The 27,727-nt window shown below is 37.2% G+C and overlaps 1 protein-coding gene across 1 annotated transcript in view; it reads left to right on the forward strand.

Moving 5' to 3' along the window:
* Window positions 1–27,727, forward strand: part of LOC105466047 (putative EGF-like and EMI domain-containing protein 1) — a 193,676-nt gene that overhangs the window by 73,443 nt on the left and 92,506 nt on the right. The window contains exon 5 of the transcript XR_011619881.1: window positions 26,052–26,180. The gene's annotated coding sequence lies outside the window, so the exon portion shown is untranslated. The remainder of the gene's footprint in view (window positions 1–26,051; window positions 26,181–27,727) is intronic.

Raw genomic sequence — 27,727 nt, forward strand, 5'->3', positions numbered from 1 at the left:
TTTCTTATGTTCTATATTCTCCATAACAGATATTGTGCATAAAATTCTCCATGCTTCATGTTAGAGGTGTAATGAATAATTTGACAGAGGGTCAAATGCTTTTAAACATGATTGACGAAACTATTTTTAAAAATTAAAGGTTTCCAAGTGGCTGAAAAGTATATGCCCAGAAGCCTAGAAACAAAGTTGGTTAATTTGCCATATACTAAAGTAGTACACAGAAACAGGTTCTGTATTAAAGAAAAAAGAGAGAGAAAGAAGCTGATTTGTTATTTTCCATTTTCAACTTGTTTAGGTGGATTTTTGTGGCTGGAATTGTCATCAAGTGTGTGACTGTCAGTCTATCTGAAGGACTTCTCAGTGCCTCCCTGACTGGGGTTGGAGTCAAAGACAGCAATAGAGTAGACAGAGCCGTTCCACCTCATGAACATGGGGGTGTCACACTTGTAGTTTTCAACTCCCCCCATATTATCCAATAAATTCCTGCAGTTAAAAATGAATAAAATTCCGGTTAATGAACATACATTCAAATAAGAAGTTTCTTACATCCTATTCTAGTGTCAACTTTCAAAATATCTACTTAAAAACATCTTTACGTTGATATTTTGGGAAATAAGTTGTTTAGTTCCAATCTTTTAAACGACAGCCTCTACCTCATACCATGGAGTAGCTAATCAGTTCAGTAATTCAAAAGAAAAAAATCAGACCAGTTAGGTTAGACAAAATAATCAGATGAAAAATTGACATTTTTATGTTTCAACCAGTGCTTTTGACAGCAGGTTGATAAGGTCACATAAGAGGTACATGAATGTACTGGCATCCTTAGTTGTGTTTGTATCCTGCTAGTATCCTTAGGTGCATATGCATGCTGTTAGCATCCTCAGGTGTGCTTGAATGCCACTTTGTATTAAGTTGCATTCTCCAGAGGCACAAAGAAATGCCGATGTGCTTCTAAATAACTAGCTTGTGCCAATGTTTAAACACTTCAAATTTCACAAGAGCTTACCCTTTGGCAGACTATTAAAAGGAGAAATATCTGTAGTGTTTCTGGAACATATCATCTTCGGTTGGAAACATTGGATTACAAAGTATTTTGGGAAGAACTTTCTGAAGGACTTATTTGCTGTTTGTGTAGAAAAAATAGTTTTTTCTAGAATAATTTTCAATAATGTTTTACAAAACCATTGCTTTTATAGAGACATCAAGAGTAATAATATTGAATCATCATTCACATCCAGACTCATAACAGAGTCCTACCCTCTCCCAGGTCTGAAGCAGAAAAGTAAATAACAAATATAACCTTCTAAAATATTGGAATCAGTGTTATCTTTTAACGATCTTAAACTTTTTCAACATTTAACTTTGATTTAGTTTGGTTTTAAAAACTGGATTTTATTCCAAGGCTGGAAGCTTTATGGTTTCATAATGTGATTTCTAAAGAATTTGGAGCGGGAGTGAATGTCTGGGAGCACCTCCAATCTGAGTGCTATGATCAAATGGATGCCCATGGAAATAAAGATTCTACAGCAGCATCATGAGCTGCACACATTTTGAACAGAGGGTTAAAACACTTGATTATCACACCTGTAATCCCAGCACTTCGTGAGGCCAAGGCAGGCGGATCACCTAAGGTCAGGACTTTGAGACCAGTCTGACCAACATGGAGAAACCTTGTCTCTACTAAAAATACAAAATTAGCTGGGCATGGTGGCACGTGCCTGTAATTCCAGCTACTTGGGAGGCTGAGGCAGGAGAATTGCTTGAACCCGGGAGGCAGAGGTTGCAGTGAGCCAAGATGGCGCCATTGCCCTCCAGCCTGGGCAACAAGAGTGGAACTCTGTCTCAAAAAATAATAATAATAATAATAATAAATAAAAATAGAAATACATTTGGATGCTGAGGCAGGTGGATCATGAGATCAGGAGTTCGAGACCAGCCTGGGCAACATGGCAAAAACCCATCTCTACTAAAAATACAAAATTAGCCAGGCATGGTGGTAGGTACCTGTAATCCCAGCTACTCAGGAGGCTGAGGCAGGAGAATCGCTTGAACCCAGGAGGCAGAGGTTGCAGTGAGCCCAGATGGTGCCATTGTACTCCAGCCTAGGTAACAAGAGCAAGACTCCAACTCAAAAAAAAAAAAACCAAAACAAACAACAAAAAAAATAACAATAAAAATAAAACTGGATTCATTACAAGAGGAATACAGGGACTTCTATGGATAGCAAATGGTCTTAGAAATTCAAGACAAAGCCTACAGCCTTGAGCGTTATATACTCAAATATACTTCATTTGAGTATATAAGGAAGTGAATGCAATAAATATGAACAATTTCATAAACTTTTGCTCAAATATTGGAAAAGTAAAAAGAAACCCCAAAACTGAATTTTATAAGCATTTCAAAAAATCATATATGCATTTTAGTTTCTACCTCTGGTTTCTAGCTAAAACTCAGTGGAAAAAACAGCGTTGGTATCTTACACCAAAAGCAATAATGACCTGTTATTATTGAAACTTCCAAGTCTTTCTTTTCCTCAGTTGTGGATCCACACTGCCTCAGTTCAGTTCAACCAACATTTAAGGAAATTGTAGTCTAACTCATGACATGATGAAATTTAACATACTTGTAAAATTTTTATTTGAAGATCATGTTTGGCCCGGCCTTAACTCCCGCCTAACCAACTTCACTGCACTGCTTTCATTTACCAAAATTAAGCTTGTCTTTTGCAGACCAGATTCTTTCCCCTTGTCTCCCTGTTAGCAACCTTTTTGCTCCCTCCCCTCTCATCTTCATCTAAATCTTGCAAGTAAACCCACTACAAAATATAAATAACTAATTTCATTTGGTTGCAGCAAGGAAGTTGAGACAATATTACTTACGTTTCCGGATAGTTTCCCTTTTGTTGTTTCACTCATAATCAGAAAAACTTTGTCCCCAAGAACTATGCAGTTAGCAAGCTCTCAGAATGACCCTATTTATTCATCAAACTATTTGAACCTATGGCAAAGTTTGTTCCTTCATATTTTATTAAACTCAATTAAGTAATGGGGTCTTTTGTCATCAGTTTCAACTTCATCTTCCAAGGAAAACCCACTGCACTTTGCAGTTTGTAAGATGCCAACCATTCATTGCTTTGTGGTGTTGAAGGTAATTTGATTTATGTCTTGCTCCCGTTAAGATGCCCAGGTCTTTAAGCATTTTTGACTCAGAGTTAGAGGCTAAGGTCAAGTTAACAATGGTAATCTGTCTCTCTGTTTGCAAACAATGAATCATCATTTGGATTTTAAGATTGTACGATAAGCTTTGACTTGGCAGCTTGGTTCAAAGGTTGTCAGCAAAATGTATAACAGTGGCCTGTTTCTGCAACCTCTGATCATAGATGGCAAGGATTTTCTAACAGGGCCACCAATATAGTTGTGAATAATTGGTAAGAAGGGGGTGTGGTTAAAGAAACATTAGTCCCATGCCCAAGTTACACTGGATTGATTTGATCCAGACTTAATAATATTAAAAGCTTCTCTAGTCATTCCCAGGACACAAACGATAATGCTTTCCAATTATTAAGAAAGAATGTGACTTATTCAAGACAATATGTAAAAAGAGAGTGATAAAATGAAGTACATAGTTCATTTCAATCTCTTACTTTAGACCAAGTAAACTGCCACTAGGAAGGGAGAGAGCTTCATTGAGAGTTATAATATTTTATTACTAATTGAATTGGAGTTTATTTTGAAGAGTTGGCAGTTAAAGTAGCTGAAGTTGAGATGAACAATTCATAAAAGTTAGGGTACAATTGCCTCAAGCATCTTGTTCTTATTCGTAAGGAATTCAGACAAAGAAGTGACTGAAATAAAGAAACCCCTGACATCTAGTCAACTTTGAGCTTTTCCCACATAACCTTAGTACCTGTGGCATATTAAGCATTGAATTAATATTTGCAAATTGAATGAATCTTTATTAGACACTTATGTGTGAATATTTATATCCTTCTTTAAAATACCAGTGTCAAGAAAAGGGCATATGTTTTCACAAGCCATGACCTGAAAACATGATTCTATGATTTGAACTGACACGAATCTACTTACTCTCCTATGGTTATTAGATTGTATTGCATCATGCAAAGTAACGTTAACTGGTACTTTTCTAGTTCTATTTTTTTCCATTTATTTATCCATAGTGATAAAGAGGGGATAATACTCAAATGGCCAAACAGAACCTGCGCAGGTCAGAATTTGAACTGGTCTCTGATAAAGAAATTTCATTAGTATATTGAATTATTATTTGTTGACTTTCAGTTGACCTTCATGATGATATAAATAAATCTTTTTATTAAAGATTTATTTTATATGGATACTCAAAATTAACATTCCAGGATCATAGTATAAAAGCAAGTGCCTCTCTCTGGTAGCAACTCTGAAAAGAGGAGATGGTTACTATTAACTATGCTGCTTTTACCTCCCATATTCTGTAAGTATTCTAAATGTATTCTTGCATATACATTTCAGGGAGCATTAAGATTCTTGAGTTGAATCACAAACACTCAGGTATTTTGGATTCGAGAGCTTCTTTCCTACTAAGTAAGCACCTCCTCTTCTTGGCCCCTTCTTGTCTAATTACCATATTGCTCATTACCTAGCCTGTTTGAGTTCTAAGTGGATATTGCTAACACTTTCATTACCATTTTGAAGGAGAATTCTTGCCTCAAGTATGATTGCTGCAATCCACTAACTCAGGGCATTGAACATGGGTATTCCTTTTTTGTGTGTACAACTCCTGTCCTTTAAATTCCACATATCTTGAAGAAAGTCATTACTGGTCATATAGCATTTCAAACTTAATGGCTAACTGTTTCATAGGAAAGAAAATTATAGGATCTAATCTAACTTGTCAGTTACTATGGTTTTACATATAGCAGGACCAACTTGTTATATACACACAATGAGTAGATTGTACCAGATTCCTGTTATTAGTGATGCTTTACTGATCATTTTTATTTCAAAAATATTTTAATTTTAAAACTAAATGGGGCAATATGGTCCTCAGAGATGAGGTAACATTTTTAGGGTAACACAGGCAAGAATCAATAACTCAGCAGTTCTTCCAGACCTCTTCTCACTGAACTATACTGATTCTTTGAAATGAAGTAAGGACATGGGTCATAGATCCTTCTGCAAGTGCCCATAAATCAATATGGTATGTTCATAGTCTTCTGTTAGTGTATTTGTAGTAATTTCTGGGACACAGTATCTTATCAGGAGTAAGAATGCTGACTCCGACTATATAAACTTTAGACCAATGACTTCACATTAGTTTCCTTACTTTCCTCTGTAAAATGAAAATAATAATAGTTGTTCCCTCAAGTGGTTGTTTTGGTCATCAAATGAGATAATACAGGCAGAGAGTTTAGAACAATGCCTGACACATAGTAGATACTCAGAAAATGTCAACTATTTTCATTGTGATCCTTTCCTCTAGTCTCCATGGTATTACTTTGTTAAACTGATATCTCATCATTTTCACCTTCTATTTCTGCAAATTTCTCTTTTACCCCTTCCTCCCTTGAGTTCATGCATTCTGAAAATTTGCTGATGGTTAGTATCCTCACTACAGGTATTTTGACCATGCTACTTATTTTTACCTTTTAGCAGCTGGAGAAAATACAAGAAAAAATGGAAAACATGCGTGAATAAATTAACCCTTGGTTTTACTGGATGGGTATATATCTTCCAGGAGTATTCATATAATCTATTAGCATTATATTAAAATTTTAATGTTTCAGAATTTAGATTCATTGTTCAGTTTTTGTCTGGAGCACTGATAGGGGAAACTGTTGCTAGGTATTTATGGGCACTATCCACACATTTGGAGTACAGCAACCAGCAAATTTCACAAATGAAACAGCAGCTGTCATCAGTGCCCTTGGGGATGCCATGCTAACAATAGTACATAAGGTGCCCATTGCAAAAAGGAACATTATCACTTTGAATTCAGCACTGAAACACTATGAACATTTCCTTAGGAATTGTTTCCTAGATGAGCATATACTCAGAAAGCAAGCCTAAAAGGAATGAACCAGGTAGAGCTTATTTTCAGGACCTGTCCTAGAGCCATTGCCTTAGGACCATCCCTCTTTTCTGATTCACATGCTCATGTTGCTTCCCAACCTTCAGCCCCTGGAACGTCCACAATCTGTATCTCTTACAATGCCTCTGCTCTGTCTTGTACCTTCTCTAGTCAGTGCTCCTACTAAAAAGGCAAGCTGAAAAAGCCTGTTTTTATAAACATAAGGAAGTCCGCATGTTGATTCAGATGTGACTATTTGCTGTAGCCTTCTAAAGTCAGTGTCTTAATATTGTTTAATCTATTCATAACTAGAATGTGAGAATCTTAGACCATTTTAGAAGAGAGAGGTCACATGGCAAGAATAAACAATGACAACAAACAATGGAATAAATAGTTAGGAACAGATAGAGCCTCTCCTCTGGTTTTTTACACAATCAGTCATCGGTACTTTCCGTAACACCTCAAAAAGATCTTTTGGCATAGCTTCTGTCCCCGTTCTTTTCCAGATCTCTGGTTCTGCTTCATGTTATCTCTTGCTGGAATGCCAGCAATGGCCCCAATTGGGCTACCATCCTCCAATCCAATATGCACTTTGTCATCAGTCTGATCATGACATTCCTATGGCCACCTACGTGCCTAAGATTAAGCTTTCAGCAAGGTGTTAAAAACTCATCACTTTTAAGGAGCCACACAACTCTCCAACATCAGACATGTCCCCAAATCCTGTCCTGTAGCCATGAAGCAAATGTAATTATGACTTTCAATAAAATACTTTACTTATTTACACTATTTCTTCTGACTGGTGAATTTTTACTCACTCTTCTAGCCCCAATTCTAATGCTACCATGTAAGGACACCCTAATTCCCTCCTGATGGGGTTGACTATTATTTAGGATGCTTTCATCCTTTTTACAAGTCTCTGTTAGTAGCACTTGTCAGATTGTTCTGTGTTAATTTTTCACATATCTTCCTGAATCAGTCTGTTGACACAGAGTCTCTCTCTCTTGATGGGGGCGGGAGTGCAATGGCACCATCTCAGCTCACTGCATACTCTACCTCCCAGGTTCCAGTGATTCCCCTGCCTCAGCGCTCCCAAGTAGCTGGGATTACAGGTGCCCACCACCATGCCTGGCTAATCTTTGTATTTTTAGTAGAGACAGGGTTTTGCCATGTTGGCCAGACTGATCTTGAACTCCTTACTTCAGGTGATCCACCATCTCAGCCTCCCAAGTGCTGGGATTACAGGAGTGAGCCACCGCGCCCAGCTGCAAACACTAATTTTATTCAATTTTATGTCATCAGTGCCAAGCACAGGATCGTGATCCATAGTAAATATTGAATAATTGTTTAATAATCAAATGAATGTATAAACACAGCATACAGGTAGCCGTTGTTCTGACTTTTTATAGAACAAGCTTTTTACACGATCATGTATATTGTATTAGAGAAGTTTGCCTGCTTGCCTGCTTGCCTCCCTTCTTTTGTTTCTTTCTTCTTTCCTTTCTCTCTCCTCCAAGCATTGATTGAGTGCCTTCCATATTTTAGGCTCTATGTGAGGTGTCAGATGCATTGAGAACACTAAAATGTTGCCTCCCTCCTAGAAGTGTTCTCAATGTTAATGTGAAGGAAAGCAGTAAAGTAATAATAAAATGTGGGTGCCAGTAGTTTCACAGGAACCCCCTCCATGGTTATAACTGAACTGTTGAGTTGTCCTCTGCTTTCTAAAGGCCAACTTTTGAGATGAGCTTTGAGAGCAAATGGAGACATCCTTATTGTGCCTTGATACATTAGCATGTGCAAAAACCATTGATAGAACCAGTGTCTCAGTTGTTTCTGGAGAATAGTATCTGATATTGAGAATAAAAAGCGCATTGTCCCGAAGGTCCAGATGCCTGGGTTCTAGTTCTAGCTTTGCTACTAATTAGCTATGTCCTTGATTCAGTGATTCAATCTATTACATATCTTATATCCGTAGATTGAGGGTGCTGGTCTAGACTCCAGATCAGTGGTTCTCAACTAACAGTTAAATTATAGGATTCAAAAATATGTATACATTAAATTTATATTTAACATAAATATACATTTATATTTATGGCTAATAAAAATTGTCTATTGGACATTATTTATTGGATGACTAGGAAACATAATTTTATGTGTGTGTGTGTGTGTGTGTGTGTATATATATATAAAACTATGCTTCCTAGTTGGTCATCTAGTATATATAGTATATGCGTATATATATACACATACACAATGTGTATGTGTATATATATACACACACAGTGTGTATGTGTATATGTATATGTACATATATATGCTATATATGTATATATAGTGTATAGTGTATGTATATATACACACACACACACAGAGACATATATATATGTATACATATACAATTTCCACCAGAGAGTCACTAAATTAGAATCACCCAGGGGAGGCCAGGCCATGCACTTTTAGCAAAACCTTGCCAGTGATTCTGAGAGACACTGGCCTGAACTAAATCTATTCTCCGTGATATCATGATATGTGAGGACTCTAGGCCTCTACTTCTATGACTGTCTGTCAGGCCCCCACCCTCATTGAGCTGTGGAGACTCTCAGCCCACTCCAGTCTTTCTCCTTTAATAGGCTGTGAGAACCAGGAACATTGTTTCAAGAAACAATCAGATCAGTAGCTGACATCATAGGTCTTCCTGAAAGAGAGGAAAGAGATGCAGAGCAGAGATAAGCCCAAAAAAGTCCCCAAATGCACATTGGCTGCTGGTAATCACAGCTAGCACTGAGGCTAGCTGCAGCTTCTTGAACTTTAAGAGGGACCCAGTCATTCTGGTGTCGTGACTCCCATGTATTTATTCTCTGACTGAGGCATAAAGATCCGGGTGAGCTAATGCATCAACCGATGAAAAATGAACAATTAAAACAATGAAGTTGTCAGTTCTTTTACCAGATTGCAAATAAATAACCTGCCTGTCAGACTGGCTGCTCTGCTGGACCATTAGTTTAATACAAAGACATTCTGAGGAACGGATGGATGACAGCTGATCTATCACCCCAGTGGTTCCAGGCCTCTGATAAAGACCTGGGCAAAAAATGCTGTCATAAACCAAAAAAGGTCAATCCCAATTTGTGGAAAGCAAAATATTAAATGAAATTTGAATACACCCCTCTGCCCATCGTGAAAGTCATAGGCTTTTTTTTTTTTTTTTTAAACCGGCAGGGTGTTGGATAGTTCTTTTAACAAACCAAAACACTTTTCTTTCTGCATATGCTTATTTAGCTTGTTAGAGACATTGTGCTGGTATATATGGCCATGGACTTTGTAATTGGCACAGTGGAGGGAATGTGATCTTAGACACAAGATACAAGAAGACACAATGTATCTTCTTGCCAGGCTGAACAGGGTCTTACTACAAGTTGGTATTCCATGCCATGTCAAATTCTAAAACAGTCCTAATTTAACAAAAAATCAATTCATTGCATATTCTTATATGTACTGTTTCTATATACCATCTCATAAAATATTTGCCAGCTAGAAATATTGTTCATTGGCAATATTAGATAAGGCCATAAATAAAATAATTCAATAAGGATATATTATTTAAATTCTCTAGTTAATATCTCATTTATCTTTAAATTTGATGGAAAAGTAATCGCCTTTCAGAAGTCACCTTGAAGAAAATAATTATTATTTCTCAGAAGCATAAAGTACAAGTATTTAACTAGGCGAGGTGCAATATTTATGAAGATTAACTAACTTCTTTCTCTAGTTGACTTTGTCTCAACTTGAATCTTAGCAAAGCTGATTCTCAATTTTAATGAAAATCAGTGAAATTACTGAGAAGTCAATAAATCAAAACAATAATTTTTCCCTTTCCAATTTTTTGGGGTATTTACCCATATTTAGGTTATATCTTCATAGTCAAAATGATTTATATTCTAAGTCAAAACAGTCACTATTTATTATTTTTTAATACATTAACAGATTAATTCAGAGTAAAATGTACCTTTAATATGGAGAAATACCTTAAATCTATACAGATGCTATCAATAGAGGTTTTGTGTTCATCTAGTTCCCCAGAATGATTTTAACTAGGCAGAAGTATTAGCTACATTATTTCGAACTGGTCTGACCAGTTCTTCTGGTGGCATGGATGGCTAATTAGTAAACAAGATGAATTAGAAATTAATGTAAAGCTTTTCAGGCTGATTTTCCTACCCAGCAAGTTAAACCACAACTTCGCCTGTTATCTGCCTTTGTGATCTCTTCAAGGTTATATAATATTGTACCTCTCACTTCCTAAGAAGAAGCCCTGAGAGAGTGGAAAAAGCTCAGAGCTCATTTCTGAGAGTAACCTGGTTCTGTTCCTGGTTTTGTCACTTATTGGCCAGGTCATTCGTGCAAGTGATTTAGTGTTTGCTTGTCATATTATATGCACAATAGCAACTGCTTAAAGAAGACTTCACGCAAAAGGCACATGCTGTTATCTAGATAGTGGGGTGCCCTTAAAGTCTTTTTTTAAAAAAACAGGGCAGTAATGTTATACAGACGACTAAAGGAGGCAAGTAGTTTCTGGTGTATAGACTTCTACTGTGATCTACAGTTAGTCCTTCATTTCTTTAAGTTTTACCTTGGGAAATTTTTCTTTTTAATTCACAGGTCTTCTTTCTGAGTTTCCTTTTACATGTCTCTGAAAGTCTCAAGCTGCTTTCAAAATTTGTATTGGCTCCTGACCTTATCCCAAGAATCTTAAGTCCTTTTCAATGTGACATTGTATTAAAACTTTTCTTTTGCATCCATTAACTAAGTAAAATTTTAAAAATAATTGGTCATAATTTGTCCATGTAGTTTTATGTCAGATAGTTTTTAAAAATATCATATTTGTATTCATGTCTATAAAGAGTTGTACATCAGGCTATTGTTAAGAACACTACCCTACATGATTGCATGGTCTCTAAGAGACGAATCAGAAGCTACTTAAAACAGTTGAGAATACAGAGATCATGGCAGGCTGAAAAATGGCCCCTCAAGATGCCCATGTCCTAATTCCTGGAACATGAATACATTACCTTACATAGAAAAGGGACTTTGCAGATGTGATCAAGTTAAGCATCATGTAATGGGGAGAATTTCCTAGATTATTTGAGTAGGCCCAATGTGATTATGAAAGATTTTATAAGGAGATCAGAGAAGAGAGAAGCTAAGCTGCTGGATTCAAAGATGGAGGAAGATGTCACAAGCTAAGGAATGTTGGTGGCTTCTAGACACTGGAAAAAGCAAGAAAATCAATTTTTCCCCCAAGCCTCCAGAAGGAACATAGTCCTCCTCAATAATGTGATTTATATTTCTGACCTTCCACATCATGAGATAATATATTTATATTGTTTAACAACACTAAATTGTAAATGCATATTAGTGGTAATTTGTTACAGCAGCCGTAGGACACTAATATAGAAATGTTTATAAGAAATCACCACTAAAGAAATTATTCATGCAACCAAACACCACCTGTTCCCCAAAAACCTATTGAAATAAAAAACAAAATAATTTAAAAATATATATTGCCACTACACATGGGAATTCCTGCAGGTGGATATCTGATAATATACTAAAATATTATCATAATTATAATTCATTCTGCTTTTTGATAGGACATCACTAAAACTGATGTATATTCTATAGAGTTTTGCTTAATTTGAGCCTGCTGAAAAAATGTTGTCATTTGATTAATACAGTTTTTTCTCTAATGCTGAAAAAGAAAAAATAATTTAAGAAGACCCAAAAAATGTTTATAACAATGTAAGTTGATCATTGTCTGACATGCATTTACCTTTGCCTATGTATCCTTGAGTCATATCAGTAACTCATATGTATCCAGTGTTTTCCCTCTGGAATTGTTTCCTCCTCCCTACTCTTTCTTCCTCCTCTTCCCCTTATCTCTATGTATTCTTTTTCTTTTTCTTTTTTTTTTTTTTTTTTTTTTTTTTTTTTGAGACAAAGTCTCTCTCTGTCACTCTGTCGCCCAGGCTGGAGTGCGGTGGCGCGATCTCACTCATTGTAAGCTCTGCCTCCCGGGTTTACGCCATTCTCCTGCCTCAGCCTCCCGAGTAGCTGGGACTACAGGCGCCCACCACCTCGCCCAGCTAGTTTTTTGTATTTTTTAGTAGAGTCGGGGTTTCACCGTGTTAGCCAGGATGGTCTTGATCTCCTGACCTCGTGATCTGCCCGCCTCAGCCTCCAAAAGGGGTGGGATTACAGGCTTGAGCCGCCGCGCCCGGCCCATCTCTATGTAAGCTTTTACACTCTGTCTAGTGTTTTAGATGCCAGTGAAATAGTGATCTCCTCAGAGAGAATATCTGGAACTAAACACCTCCATCCCACCCCTGCCAGTCTAAATTGGGGTCCCTGATACTATTTTCCTCAGGGCACTCTGCACCCTTCTTACTTGTTTAAATTACGTATTTATTTGAATGATTATTTAATCGTGTTTCTCTTCACTATGACAAGCTTAAAGGGTACAAGAATTATGTCTGGTTTCACTCACTGTTGTGAACCTGGCACGTAGTAGGTATTCAGAGAATATTTCTTGGCTGAATGAAAAGATTCAGAATTCTGCATGTCTTGTAAGATTAACTGAAACCGTGTACTACAATGTAGTCCATCTAGAAGCATGAGACAATAAACTAACAAGAGTGATTGCTTTTGTTTTTGTTACTTACCATCTCTTGCGGAGAACATGAAGCTATCAGGCTTTGATTTCCTCTGAAGTCTCAAACTCATTAGTATTTAGTTGGGTAATAATTGATGGACAATTTTCAGGATGACTAATATAAGAAATACTGTATTCTCAAAAATTATTTTTGGGTAATATTCAGAATGTTTTTTCTTGCTTTTATGTCTTTATTTCCATTTTCATATTATTGCTTTGCAAAACAAATTGTAACTTCCTTCAGTTAGGTTTGAAAATCCACTTGAGAACTGACTGTGAGAACACTAAGAGGTCAAATTGCTCAGGAGTAAATTATTCCTATATTCTACAATTTTGATTCCTCCGTATTTCAACTCAAAGCTAAAGATGCGCCTGGGTTCCTTTTGGTATGGAGAAGTGATTAACATGTGTGAATAGTTTCATAAAGCCCCGGACATTGGAAATTAATGAGAATATGGATACATTTAATTTATATGTGTTTCTGAAACTTTACATCAAGTAATTTCAATGTTTGTTTTTAAGAAATAATTTTCCCTGAATAGCAGATACATGTAAAGATGGTCTTTAAATATTAAATGATTTTCCTCAATAATTTTGCTGACGTTTTCTATGTTGCTCGTCCATATACAGCACCTTTGTTGAACAGTTGATTCTGATTTTTAAATATAAAGGTTTTCATGGAAAGGAAATAAACTTTGTTGAGGCACTATGAGATTCCTATATGTTACTATTTCAACTGTGTTACTCCTCATAAAAATCTGTAAGATAGATTATATTAATCTCATTTTATAGAATAGAAAACTGAGGGTCTTAGAGCTCAAATAACTTTAATACCAGAGATCAGGTCAATGGCAGTGTTGGGCCTGCCTAACCCAAAGTTCCTGCAGTTTCCTTTGGACCAGGCTGTCTTCACTGGATACTTTCAGACCAGCACAATTTGCACGACAGTTCTCTCTCTCTCAAAGCACACCAGCCCAAACGTCCCTTCCTTCAAAGCCCTATGCCATTCGGCTCCATACCTCAAGTTGGGGAATGGCTAAATAGATTGGAATACTAGCATTTATTACACAAACCCTATTGTGTTCAGCACAGCCACTTTCTCTTTTTAGTACAATCTCCTCAGAACACAGTGTTTTGTGGGCATATTTGCTATGGGAAGATCAAGTTTTAGGCTCATTTATTCTGTGGCAAAAACAGATCTTCCCAATGATGGGAAGAATTTGTAATAACTTCAGCTCTTGGTTTCTAAAGCTTTCAGAAGCCTCTAGTGAAACATATTTCTACTTTTTAAAATTATTTTTTACTGGCCTTTCATGTTAGAAACCTCCCATGAGGTGGTTCCTTTCATCAAGGCACAGTGGAATGTAGCTGATGCCCTCATGTGTTTAATGACAATGAGATAGAGGAAGTAAGAACATCACGTGCATCCACTCCCAGCTACCTCAGACATAGCATGGTCAGTTCTCTTCTTAGCCACTTATTAACCAAACTTTCCAGACAGTAAAGCCACGTGGTGTACTTTTTGGTGTATCTGGCAAGTTCAGGATGAATACTTTATTGATAAATATTTGAACAATTAGTGACTCTTAGATAAAAAGATGTCTAGACTAACAGCAGATATAAAAATAACCATTCAGATACTGAGTCAGAGTCCACCTAATGCTTTTATATTTGTGCATGTTCCAATCAAGAATGGGAGAAAAAAAGATTTTTTTTTTGCCTTAATCACCCAATGTTTCATCTATTGCTTTGTTTTTATACTTATTTTTTTATTATACTTTAAGTTCTAGGGTACATGTGCACAACATGCAGGTTTGATACATATGTATACATGTGCCATGTTGGTGTGCTGCACCCATTAACTCGTCATTTACAGTAGGTATATCTCCTAATGCTATCCCCACCCTCTCCCCCCACCCCACGACAGGCCTTGGTGTGTGATGTTCCCCTTCCTGTGTCCAAGTGTTCTCATTGTTCAATTCCCACCATGAGTGAGAACATGCAGTGTTTGGTTTTCTGTCCTTGAGATAGTTTGCTCAGAATGATGGTTTCCAGCTGCATCCCATGTCCCTACAAAGGATATGAACTCATCCTTTTTTTGTGGCTGCATAGCATTCCATGGTGTATATGTGCCACATTTTCTTAATCCAGTCTATCATTGGTGGACACTTGGGTTGGTTCCAAGTCTTTGCTATTGTGAATAGTGCTGCAATAAACATATGTGTGCGTGTGTCTTTATAGCAGCATGATTTATAATCCTTTGGGTATATACCCAGTAATGGGATGCCTGGGTCAAATGGTCTTTCTAGTTCTAGATCCTTGAGGAATCACCACACTGTCTTCCACAATAGTTGAACTAGTTTACAGTCCCACCAACAGTGTAAAGGTGTTCCTATTTCTCCATATCCTCTCCAGCACCTGTTGTTTCCTGACTTTTTAAAGATTGCCATTCTAACTGGTGTGAGATGGTATCTCATTGTGGTTTTGATTTGCATTTCTCTGATGGCCAGTGATGATGAGCATTTTTTCATGTGTCTGTTGGCTGTATGCATGTCTTCTTTTGAGAAATGTCTGTTCATATCCTTTGCCCACTTTTTGATGGGGTTGTTCATTTTTTTTCTTGTAAATTTGTTTGAGTTCTTTGTAGGTTCTGGATATTAGCCCTTTGTCAGATGAGTAGATTGCAAAAATTTTCTCCCATTCTGTAGGTTGCCTGTTCACTCTGATGGTAGTTTTTTTTGCTGTGCAGAAACTCTTTAGTTTAATTAGATCCCATTTGTCAATTTTGGCTTTTGTTGTCATTGCTTTTGGTGTTTTAGACATGAAGTCTTTGCCCATGCCTATGTCCTGAATGGTATTGCCTAGGTTTTTCTAGGGTTTTTATGGTTTGACATCTAACATTTAAGTCTCTAATCCATCTTGAAATAATTTTCATATAAGGTGTAAGGAAGGGATCCAGTTTTAGCTTTCTACATATGAGCCAGTTTTCCCAGCACCATTTATTAAATACGGAATCCTTTCCCCATTTCTTGTTTTTGTCAGGTTTGTCAAAGATCAGATGGTTGTAGATCTGTGATACTATTTCTAAGGGCTCTGTTCTGTTCCATTGGTTTGTATCTCTGTTTTGGTACCAGTACCATGCTGTTTTGGTTACTGTAGCCTTGTAGTATAGTTTAAAGTCAGGTAGCATGATGCCTCCAGCTTTGTTCTTTTGGCTTAGGATTGTCTTGGCAATGCAGGCTCTTTTTTGGTTCCATATGAACTTTAAAGTAGGTTTTTCCAATTCTGTGAAGAAAATCATTGGTAGCTTAATGGGGATGGCATTGAATCTATAAATTATCTTGGGCAGTATGGCCATTTTCATGATCTTGATTCTTCCTGTCTATGAGCCTGTAATGTTCTGCCATTTGTTTGTGTCCTCTTTTATTTCATTGAGCAGTGGTTTATAGTTCTCCTTGAAGAGGTCCTTCATATCCCTTGTAAGTTGGATTCCTAGGTATTTTAATCTCTTTGAAGCAATTGTGAATGGGAGTTCACTCATGATTTGGCTGTCTGTTTGTCTATTATTGGTGTATAAGAATGCTTGTGATTTTTGCACATTGATTTTTTATCCTGAGACTTTGGTCAAGTTGCTGATCAACTTAAGGAGATTTTGGGCTGAGACTATAGGGTTTTCTAAACATACAATCATGTCATCTGCAAACAGGGACAATTTGACTTCCTCTTTTCCTAACTGAATATCCTTTATTTCTTTCTCCTGCCTGATTGCCCTGGCCAGAACTTCCAACACTATGTGGAATAGGAGTGGTGAGAGAGGGCATCCCTGTCTGTGCCAGTTTTCAAAGGGAATGCTTCCAGTTTTTCCCCATTCAGTATGATATTGGCTGTGGGTTTGTCATAAATAGCTCTTATTATTTTGAAGGACATTCCATCAATACCGAACTTATTGAAGTTTTCAGCATTAAGGGCTATTGAATTTTGTAAGAGACCTTTTCTGCATCTATTGAGATAATAATGTGGTTTTTGTCGTTGGTTCTGTTTATATGCTAGATTACATTTATTGATTTGCGTATGTTGAACCAGCCTTGCATCCCAGGGATGAAGCCCACTTGATCATGGTGGATAAGCTTTTTGATGTGCCGCTGGATTCGGTTTGCCAGTATTTTATTGAGGAGTTTTGCATCGATGTTCATCAGGGATATTGGTCTAAAATTCTCTTTTTTTGTTGTGTCTCTGCCAGGCTTTGGTATCAGGATGATGTTGGCTTCATAAAATGAGTTAGGGAAGATTCCCTCTTTTCCTATTTATTGGAGTAGTTTTAGAAGGAATGTTACCAGCTCCTCCTTGTACCTCTGGTAAAATTCAGCTGTGAATCTGTCTGGTCCTGGACTTTTTTTGGTTAATTATTGCCTCAATTTTGGAGCCTGTTATTGGTCTATTCAGGGATTCAACTTCTTCCTAGTTTAGTCTTGGGAGAGTGTATGTGTCCAGGAATGTATCCATTTCTTCTAGATTTTCTGGTTTATTTGTGTAGTGGTGTTTATAGTATTCTCTGATGGTAGTTTGTATTTCTGTGGTGTTGGTGGTAATATCCCCTTTATCATTTTTTATTGCATCTATTTGATTCTTCTCTCTTTTCTTCTTTATTAGTCTCGCTAGCAGTCTATCAATTTTGTTGATCTTTTCAAAAAACCAGCTCCTGGATTCATTGATTTTTTTGAAGGACATTTTGTGTCTCTATCTCCTTCAGTTCTGCTCTGATCTTAGTTATTTCTTACCTTCTGCTAGCTTTTGTATGTGTTTGCTCTTGCTTCTCTAGTTCTTTTAATTGTGATGTTAGGGTGTCAATTTTAGATCTTTCCTGCATTCTCTTGTGGGCATTTAGTGCTATACATTTCCCTCTGCACACTGCTTTAAATGTGTCCCAGAGATTCTGGTATGTTGTATCTTTGTTCTCATTGGTTTCAAAGAACATCTTTATTTCTGCCTTCATTTCGTTATGTACCCAGTAGTCATTCAGGAGCAGGTTTTTCAGTTTCCATGTAGTTGAGAGGTTTTGAATGAGTTTCTTAATCCTGAGTTCTAGTTTGATTGCACCGTGGTCTGAGAGACAGTTTGTTATAATTTCTGTTCTTTTACAATTGCTGAAGAGTGCTTTACTTCCGACTGTGTAGTCAGTTTTGGAATAAGTGCAATGTGGTGCTGAGAAGAATGTGTATTCTATTGATTTTGGGTGGACAGTTCTATAAATGTCTATTAAGTCTGCTTGGTGCAGAGTTGAGTTCAATTCCTGGATATCCTTGTTAACTTTCTGCCTCGTTGATCTGTCTAATGTTGACAGTGGCGTGTTAACATCTCCCATTATCATTATGTGGGAGTCTAAGTCTCTTTGTAGTCTCTAAGGACTTGCTTTATGAATCTGGGTGCTCCTGTATTGGGTGCATGTATATTTAGGATAGTTAACTCTTCCCGTTGAATTGATCCCTTTACCATTATGTAATGGCCTTTTTGTCTCTTTTGATGTTTGTTGGTTTAAAGTCTGTTTTATCAGAGACCAGGATTGCAACCCCTGCCTTTTTTTGTTTTCCATTTGCTTGGTAGATCTTCCTCCATCCCTTCATTTTGAGCCTATGTGTGTCCCTGCACATGAGATGGGTCTCCTGAATACAGCACACTGATGGGTCTTGACTCTTTATCCAATTTGCCAGTCTGTGTCTTTTAATTGGAGCATTTAGCCAGTTTACATTTAAAGTTAATATTGTTATGTGTGAATTTGATCATGTCATTATGATGTTAGCTGGTTATTTTGCTCGTTAGTTGATGCCGTTGCTTCCTAGCATCGATGGTCTTTACATTTTGGCATGTTTTTGCAGTGGCTGGTACCGGTTGTTCCTTTCCATATTTAGTGCTTCCTTCAGGGGTTCTTGTAGGGTAGGCCTGGTGGTGACAAAATCTCTCAGCATTTGCTTGTCTGGAAAGGATTTTATTTCTCCTTCACTTATGAAACTGAGTTTGGCTGGATATGAAATTCTGGGTTGAAAACTTTTTCTTTAAGAATGTTGAATATTGACCCCCACTCTCTTCTGGCTTGTAGAGTTTCTGCCGAGGGATCCGCTGTTAGTCTGATGGACTTCCTTTTGTGGGTAACCCGACCTTTCTCTCTGGCTGCCCTTATCATTTTTCCCTTCATTTCGACTTATGTGAATCTGACAATAATGTGTCTTGGGGTTGCTCTTCTCGAGGAGCATCTTTGTGGCATTCTCTGTATTTCCTGAATTTGAATATTGGCCTGCCTTGCTAGGTTGGGGAAATTCTCCTGGATAATATCCTGCGGAGTGTTTTCCAACTTGGTTTCATTCTCCCTGTCACTTTCAGGTACACCAATCAAATGTAGATTTGATCTTTTCACATAGTCCCATATTTCTTGGAGGCTTTGTTCATTTCTTTTTACTCATTTTTTCTCTAAACTTCTCTTCTCACTTCATTTCATTCATTTGATCTTCAATCACTGATACCCTTTCTTCCAATTGATCGAATCGGTTACTGAAGCTGTGCATTTGTCACGTAGTTCTCGTGCCATGGTTTTCAGCTCTGTCAGGTCATTTAAGGACTTCTCTATATTGGTTATTCTAGTTAGCCATTCATCTAATCTTTTTTCAAGGTTTTTAGCTTCTTTGCGATGGATTCGAACTTCCTCCTTTAGTTCAGAGAAGTTTGATGGTCTAAAGCCTTCTTGTCTCAAATTGTCAAAGTCATTCTCCTTCCAGCTTTGTCCCATTGCTGGTGAGGAGTTGCATTCCTTTGGAAGGGGAAAGGCACTCTGATTTTTAGAATTTTCAGCTTTTCTGCTCTGTTTTTTCCCCATCTTTGTGGTTTTATCTACCTTTGGTCTTTGATGATGGTGATGTACAGATGGGGTTTTGGTGGGGATGTCCTTTATGTTTGTTATTTTTCCTTCTAACAGTCAGGACCCTCAGCTGCAGGTCTATTGGAGTTTGCTGGTGGTCCACTCCAGACCCTGTTTGCCTGGGTATCAGCAGCAGAGGCTGCAGAAATGTAAATATTGCTAAACAGCAAATGTTGCTGCCTGATCGTTCCTCTGGAAGCTTCATCTCAGAGGGGTACCCAGCCATGTGAGGTGTCAGTCTGCCCCTACTGGGGGGTTCCTCACAGTTAGGCTACTTGGGAGTCAGGAACCCACTTGAGGAGGCAGTCTGTCCGTTCTCAGATCTCAAACTCCATGCTGGGAGAACCACTACTCTCTTCAAAGCTGTCAGACAGGGACATTTAAATCTGCAGAGGTTTCTGCTGCCTTTTGTTTAGCTATGCCCTGTCCCCAGAAGTGGAGTCTACAGGAGCAGGCAGGCCTCCTTGAGCTGCCATGCACTCCACCCAGTTTGAGCTTCCCAGCCACTTTATTTACCTACTCAAGCCTCAGCAAAGGCCGCCTTGCAGTTAGATCTCAGACTGCTGTGTTAGCAATGAGGGAGGCCCCGTGGGGGTGGGACCCTCTAAGCCAGGCACGGGATATAATCTCCTGGTGTGCCATTTGCTTTGACCCTTGGAAAAGCACAGTATTGGGGTGGGAGTGCCCCGATTTTCCAGGTGCTGTGTGTCACAGTTTCCCTTGACTAGGAAAGGGAATTCCCTTACCCCCCTGCAATTCCTGGGTGAGGCAATGCCTCACTCTGCTTCAGCTCTCGCTCAGTGGGCAGCACCCACTGTCCTGCACCCAGTGTCTGACACACCCCAGTGAGATGAACCACGTACCTCAGTTAGAAATGCAGAAATCACCTGTCTTCTGTGTCGCTCATGCTGGGAGCTGTATCCTGGAACTGTTCCTATTCGGCCATCTTGGAACCCTATCACTTTGTTTTTAATACTAAGCAAGCAACCAATGGAATTTCTACATTACTGTTATTTTTACTTAAAACTGTAAGATTAAATATTATTAGGGATAATGGATGCTAAGAATATAAGAGATACCACAGGCATACAAGAACAGTAAACAAAAACATGGATGCAGTGAACAAAACAATAATGTTAATTCTTTCATGTACTCCTGATGCTAAAGCACCAAGGTAATAAGATGGTTGGTCTAATGATTATTATTCAATTTTAGGTCTGTGGGACCTAAAGACCAACTTGGCTGATTTTTTTTCACTGAATTTGCTTGAATTCTCATGAAGATAAAACCATGAAACTCAAAACGTCTACTTGACTTCATTTTATTGCTGAAAACTACCCAGAAACCCTTTTTTTTTTTTTTTTTTTTTTTTTGGTCATGACGTTATTTAAAAATTGGAGGGAAGTTTTCGTTGCACACTCTGTAAAAGGACAACAGCAGAACCCAGCAGAGTGGCTGACAGGTGACACAAATACAATGCATGCTAATGTGCAAAGAGAAACAACCTTGAGAGTTTAAACTGGCTGCACCAGAAAAAAAAATCTTTATCCAGATATGTGGTCCCTCATGAATTATACTATTATTTTAGTTGATTTTACCTGACATTACCGTATGATTTTTTCCGTGACAAGAAAATTGCAACCGGCCCTTGACAGTCGGTCACAAATTGACTGAACAAAACAAAATCAAACAGTGAAGTAATCCCCAAATAAATTTAATGAAACCTAAATCCCAAAGGGCAGCACACTTCTGTAGGCAATGGTCTTATTTAATAAATTTTTCCCTGCTTTCACTTTTAGAGCTATATTTACGCAGACAAATTTAATTCATTGGGCTTACATTTCCTCTTCCCCTTAGTTTGTCCACCAGGCACATATAGAAAGGACTGTAACCAGGTATGTCAGTGTTCAGCCAAGAATGAGGACTGTCACCCAGTCACAGGGAGATGCACCTGTCTGCCTGGCTACCATGGAAACCACTGTCTTCTCCGTGTGCGTGTTCTGTGCTCAGCTGTAATTTATTGAAGAGGCACTGGTAGGGTGGGTCAGCACTCAGAATACCAAAGGACAAATGTTAATTCAAGCTTCTAATTCATAGCAAATTCTGTAAGAATTTATATTTGAATAGTTGAAAACACACACTTTTTTTGTGTGTAACTCATTCTTCTATTTTGCCTTGTCTATTCAAAATATCCCCAAGTTCTTCACAAATATCCAACATGAAAAGAAAGAGATAAAAAAAGAGAAAGAAAAAAATGAGAAAACATAAACTTATTTTTATAAATCGACATACAACAAACTACTATATATTTCAATTGATTCACAAAGTAAGTTAATTCCAGGGTCTGCTTAGGAACAATTAAATTAAATTAAGCAAATTGTTATTCTGAAATGAAAATGGTGACTAGCTTAAATGACCAAATGCCAGTTGGCTCCTTATTGTGTAATAAAAAAGAATAGTCCCTAGACCAAACACCTTACAGTGATTTTTTAAGGATATTTTAACATTGAAAATGGTTATAGAAGAATGCAAAAAAAAAGTCCCAAAGAGCATGTTAAAATGTTCAGCCAGCTACTTATTTTTTAAGCTTGTAATTATTTATAATGTACTTTTTATAGATTTAATTTTTCCCCCAACTTGGCGACTGCTACTCTCTTTCTTCTCTAGTCATTGCTATAGCAGATTCCTTTTACTTTCCTAAGTCTACAAGGGTATGAATAATTTGGGGATTTTTCTCCTCAAACCAAAAATATAGACTCCTGGTCAAGCTATTGATTTTAGTTTTCTATAAGCCATTGAGTATATATTTTGAATATTACTTCCCTATTTTTTCCTAATTTTAAACATGACCAGCTAAAAACACAATTAAGCATGTATGAAAATGTGTTCAATTACTGATTGCTTGGGATCTATAACCACTGAAGTTATTCAAACTTAAAATGAAGAACTAAAATATAAAATTAGTCAATTTCTGTTAGTTTCTGGTCATGGCAAATTTCAAGCATCCTTGTATTGGAAGAAAGAAAGTTATTTCCTACATTTGATTCAAATGTCTCAGAAAGAATTTCTTCTTTATATCAAGGATGTTTTGTCTTAATAAAATAATATCAAGTTACATGTAACTGAGTTGCACTTTTATTTCAGAAGGCAAGCTACCTTTAGGTGTAGGAGGGTAGCTTTACCTCATAAAAAGTGAGGCTGGCTGAGTCAGGGAACTGCTCCCTGACTAGTCAAATTGGCTTATTTCCATGCAACACGTGGTTGGATGTGACTGCAAGGATTCCTTGGCAACATCCACTATAATTACAGGACTATGAAAAAAGATTCAAGAAAATATCCATAAAAGGTGTAGCTGGCTTAGAAACAAAACTTTCGGCAGCCAAGAACAACTGGGCTTTCATGTTCCTAAGTTCAGAATGGAGAATCCAAATTTCCTCTCAGCAGAGGTCAGAGGAAGCAGACAAACGTACAGTAGAATCTCATCACTTGTTCATAATTCAGAGGCTAGATGGGTCCATCCTAACTTGTGGATAGCATGTAGGAAAAACAACAATTCCTGTTAGATGTAAACTCATAGTGCTATGTATTTTATGGCCAATAAGAGGTTTTAAAGTGACCACAGACCCTGGAAACCTTTTATTTCTCCAACTTGTATGCAATACGTTCTATTTACAGTCACTTTCTTTAAGGCTATTTAAGGCATTAGAGTCCTCTATAACTATGGTCACTTCTTTTAACAGTATTCATAAGAACACCCCCACACTTGGTATAGAATACTTAGAAAAGCATGGGCCACACAGTAGTCACCAGTGCCAAAAGAAAGATATCAAGACATTCACAGAACTTGAGCTTTAATGCTATTGCTCATAGCAATAAAAACTCAGACAGACCAAATGTCAGTATCTCCTTTTAAGAATAAAGCCAAACAGCATAACAATGGCTGGTGTATCTGAGTAACCTGGTCAAATACTGAGAAAACAGACTCTGAAAAACAGATGCACGCTTTTCATTTCTTGGTAGCTATGTATGTCAGGATGCAGTCATAGCCTTGTTTGTTTTAAGTTTTTAATCATAGTACCAAAGGCCATTCACATAATAATATTATACAGTAGCAAAGGGGCTTGGCATTTAACCTTTAATATTTAAACAAATCAAAACTGTAAATTCCCATCCAAGCTTCTTGGAATGAGAATTCAAGAGAAGGGGATGTGCAAGGATGGGAAAAGATAGTCACCTTATAATGGAAAGTAACTAAACACAGCTTGGCAGAAATACAAAATTTCCAGGAAGAAAGAATTGTAAAGGATAGAGTAAAGGCCAAGTAAAGATCAAAATGGATTTAGGAAATGAGGGAAGGGATGAGCCAAGTAATCCTGGGTGTGCGTTTTCTTGTTTTCTTGTTAAATTTAGCGAACATTTTAGCAAATGCTGTGTGCATGATTCCATAATTCAAACTTCACGTGGCACAGAATTGAATAGGAAAGTGAAGTTGTCAATAAAATAATTTACTATTGGAAAACAAACGTCATCAGCACATCTATAAACACATATCATACTCTTGATACAAATTTAATGAGTTTGGGGACTAAGAGGTTAGCACAGATACTGTTTTTCAAACAGATGGCTCACTTATTAGTACATTAATTTTACCACATTCAGTTTCCCAATTTCAAAAGTATAATTAAGTTGAAGGCTAAAAATCAGATGATGTTCAAATATATATATAACATATATATACACACACACATATATATATACACATATAGATATGAAGAAAGAACCACACAGGGTGATTCTATGAAATATAAAACCGTCATTAAGAAAGTTTGGAAAATAGCTTCATATCAGAGGAAAATTATGTTTTCTAAGTAACTGATTCACATGAAAATTATCTCAAAATCTAGACCTTCACCTATATCAGTTATTTAAATTCATCAATTACACAAGCTGTTTTTTTCCTTTCAACTGAGATACTGATTCTTTGATACTTGTGATTATATCTAAAGCGTAACATTTTCCTCCATTACAACACAAGTTTCACTCTTCGTTGTGTTGCTCCTTTCCTTACTTGCATAGAAATTCATGTTATCTTTCCTTTCACAGTAATACCACTGGAGAGTTTTCTACACCAGTCAACTCTTATTAATTTAATCTCCTTTTTTGAAAGCAACAGGCCAGCAGTACACATCAGACTTTAAGGTTTCAATTGCCATATTTGCAGCTTGTTTCATGCATTTTTCTCTAATCTCAAGCAACCAAATGTTCTTTTTCAGCATCACATGTATTTTACTATATTAGTAATTTAATAAAAACTGTAAATACTTATGTTCTCAAAACTGACCCAAATGGATGTGAAAGAAGCATTTTATATCTTGGTGAATGGTAGAAGAGAAGGAGATGGAGACTTTTTTTTAAAAATCACTAATTTTGTTTTTAGGTACCCTCATTGATTGTGTTTTCAGTACACTCAAATTGTTATAAGTGAGAGAGAAAAAGAACTACTTGGGAGGACTAAAAAAAATGCTGTGCACGAAAAAAGAGGGCAATTAGCTATGAAAACTGACATCCCTTGATGGGAGGAAATGACAGGAGGGAATATGAAATAAACCCATTGTTTTTCACAGAAAGCAGTAAAGAAATACAACAGCTGTACAGATAAATAACCTTTGGTATGAACAGTTTTTAAGTGTTGGTTTCCATCTCCATAATGGAGAATTTCATTTTTAACTGGAATGAAAAAGGAGGAAAGAAGCAGTCACTCTTTGAGTCTAAAAGCAAATCTGAGACTCAAGGTGAGAATTTTGGGTTTGGAGATAGGATATGAGTGTGGATTATAAAATTTTGAATCTCAACAAAAAGCATTCTTTGGCCATTATTTATCTCCTACACAGTATCATCATGGTAGGCCGTACCTCCTTGGATATGAAAGTAGAAAATTGAAAAACTAACAGAAAATGAAGAGGCATCCTCTATATTTGGTTTCGTTTTCAATTATTACATGTATTAAACCCAGGTAATTCCAGACAAGACAAGCTATAGCACTTAAATATGTAAAATAATGAACTTATCTAGGTAGAAATCAGATAACCTTGTTCAGTGAATTGTCTAAGCACTTTTTAAAAGTAGGTAGATTCCCAAGGAAGCGCAAAGTTAAGTCATACCTTATTAACAGGCAGCATCAAATACTAATAATTATCTGTATCATCTCATTTATCCTCAGATAGCTCCATGCCTTGAATCAACAGCTTGAAGGTGATTGAAAATACCAGTAGAAATTGGAATGTTGAGTTAACCACATGTCTACTGGTGTGAATTTAAACACTGATTGCTGTAAGTTACAATACCACATATGGTTTTGTTCTCCTTTAACAGGATACCCAAAAGGCACGTATAGTCCATATTGCCAAAAGATGTGTAAGTGCCTGAATCGTGGCATCTGTGACACCATGATTGGCACCTGTATCTGCCCTCCTAGCTTCACTGGGGCCGACTGAAGTCAAAGTAAGTTATTATTGCCTATTATGGAGTGGATATGCTGATCATTCCAAGGCCCAATACTGGTAGCAAAAGTACTAAAGCTGAGAACTGGAGTTTTTAAGAACTGCAATTAAAGAGTAAATGTTGCAATTATTTTACTTCCTAATTTATAGTACTAACAGCAAACACAAACTGATCTAAATTCTAGGTTGAAAAATATTTATGTAGGAGTTTGGTTGACAGCTAAAGACAGTGAAAGTAGCCAAAGAGATCTTTTTGGTGATAACCCCCCTTGCCCCAGCAACGCTAGACTCAAGTCAGTATTAGAAAATACGTTTGCCAAGATCAGAGCAGACTTGAGATTACTGTGTTCACAGTGTCAAACTCATTGTCTAAAGTTCCACAATTTCATTTATGCTCAGCAATTTCCTATCTCAAAAGTAAGTGGTTTTCCTGCTCACCAAAAAGTAAACAGTTTCCTAAAAGCCAAAGACCTTAAATTAACTACTTATCACAAAAACAACTATTGACATGAAGTTTAAGGCACTAGATTGAAGAGCCCTTACAAATGCACAGACTTAGACACTCTGAGGATATGGTTACCAAGTATATTTTGTTTTTTCTTTTTTCAGATCTGCCATTTTAAAAATATTTATATAGTTTTGCTTAACCCAAATAACTCGACCCATAGTCATATACTCTGACTCCTCTGACGCTTCAGGTGAGAGTTACTCAGTATGAAACCCTCACATGTGAAGCCACGGTTATGATAATTTCTAGGGAAGATAAAAGAGGCAATGAGCAGGAGAGTGCATTGTGGGGAAGTCAGTCCTGGCAACACTGTATTTTTGACATGGGTGTTATGAATGAGGATTTGTGATCGTCCATTGAACTGCACATTTGTGTTTTTGTGCTTTATCCTGTAATCTTATGAATTAAAAAAGTACCTCCAACAGATCTGAAAATAAAGATGGAAGTACTGCCTTAACACACACCTCAACATGAGTGAACTAGATTGTGAAATACCTTCATTTGAGATTCCTTCATTTGGATGAATGATAGCTAAGTTTGTAACTAAACAGGGTACTACACTGTTATGTGCTAAAGACACCCAAAGTGCTTATGTTTCCTGGTCAGTCAGTTGCTTTGTCTGCTTTGTAGGAGGGTAATTTTTCTGTTTAAGTGCCCTGCAGGCCTCAGCGCTCTGCTATATTGAGAATAAACGACAAGACAAAACCTGGCTCCAGGTAGCAGACAACTGACACCTAGTGGATAGTGCCTTCTGAGGCCTCAATTGGCAAATTATCTTTCAGTTAAGGCCAACCTATAAACATTTCTTAAGCAAGGTTCTGTCTGGTTCCTTTCTATTTGTTCTTGAAAGAGAGTAAGTGGAAGAAATGTCCTCCTGCCAAAGCATTTTCAAAGCTGTGATTTCTCTGAACACTGGGGGTACTTTGGTCTTAAGAAAGTTGTGATCTTGTACCTAAGCACTTTCCATTTGCTTTGACAGCTTAGTAGGGTAGAGCCAAATTTGCAACTCACTTCTTAAATGTTCCAAAAAATATGATTTT

Source organism: Macaca nemestrina, chromosome 2 (assembly GCF_043159975.1).
Source record: "Macaca nemestrina isolate mMacNem1 chromosome 2, mMacNem.hap1, whole genome shotgun sequence".
Classification (NCBI taxonomy): domain Eukaryota; kingdom Metazoa; phylum Chordata; class Mammalia; order Primates; family Cercopithecidae; genus Macaca; species Macaca nemestrina.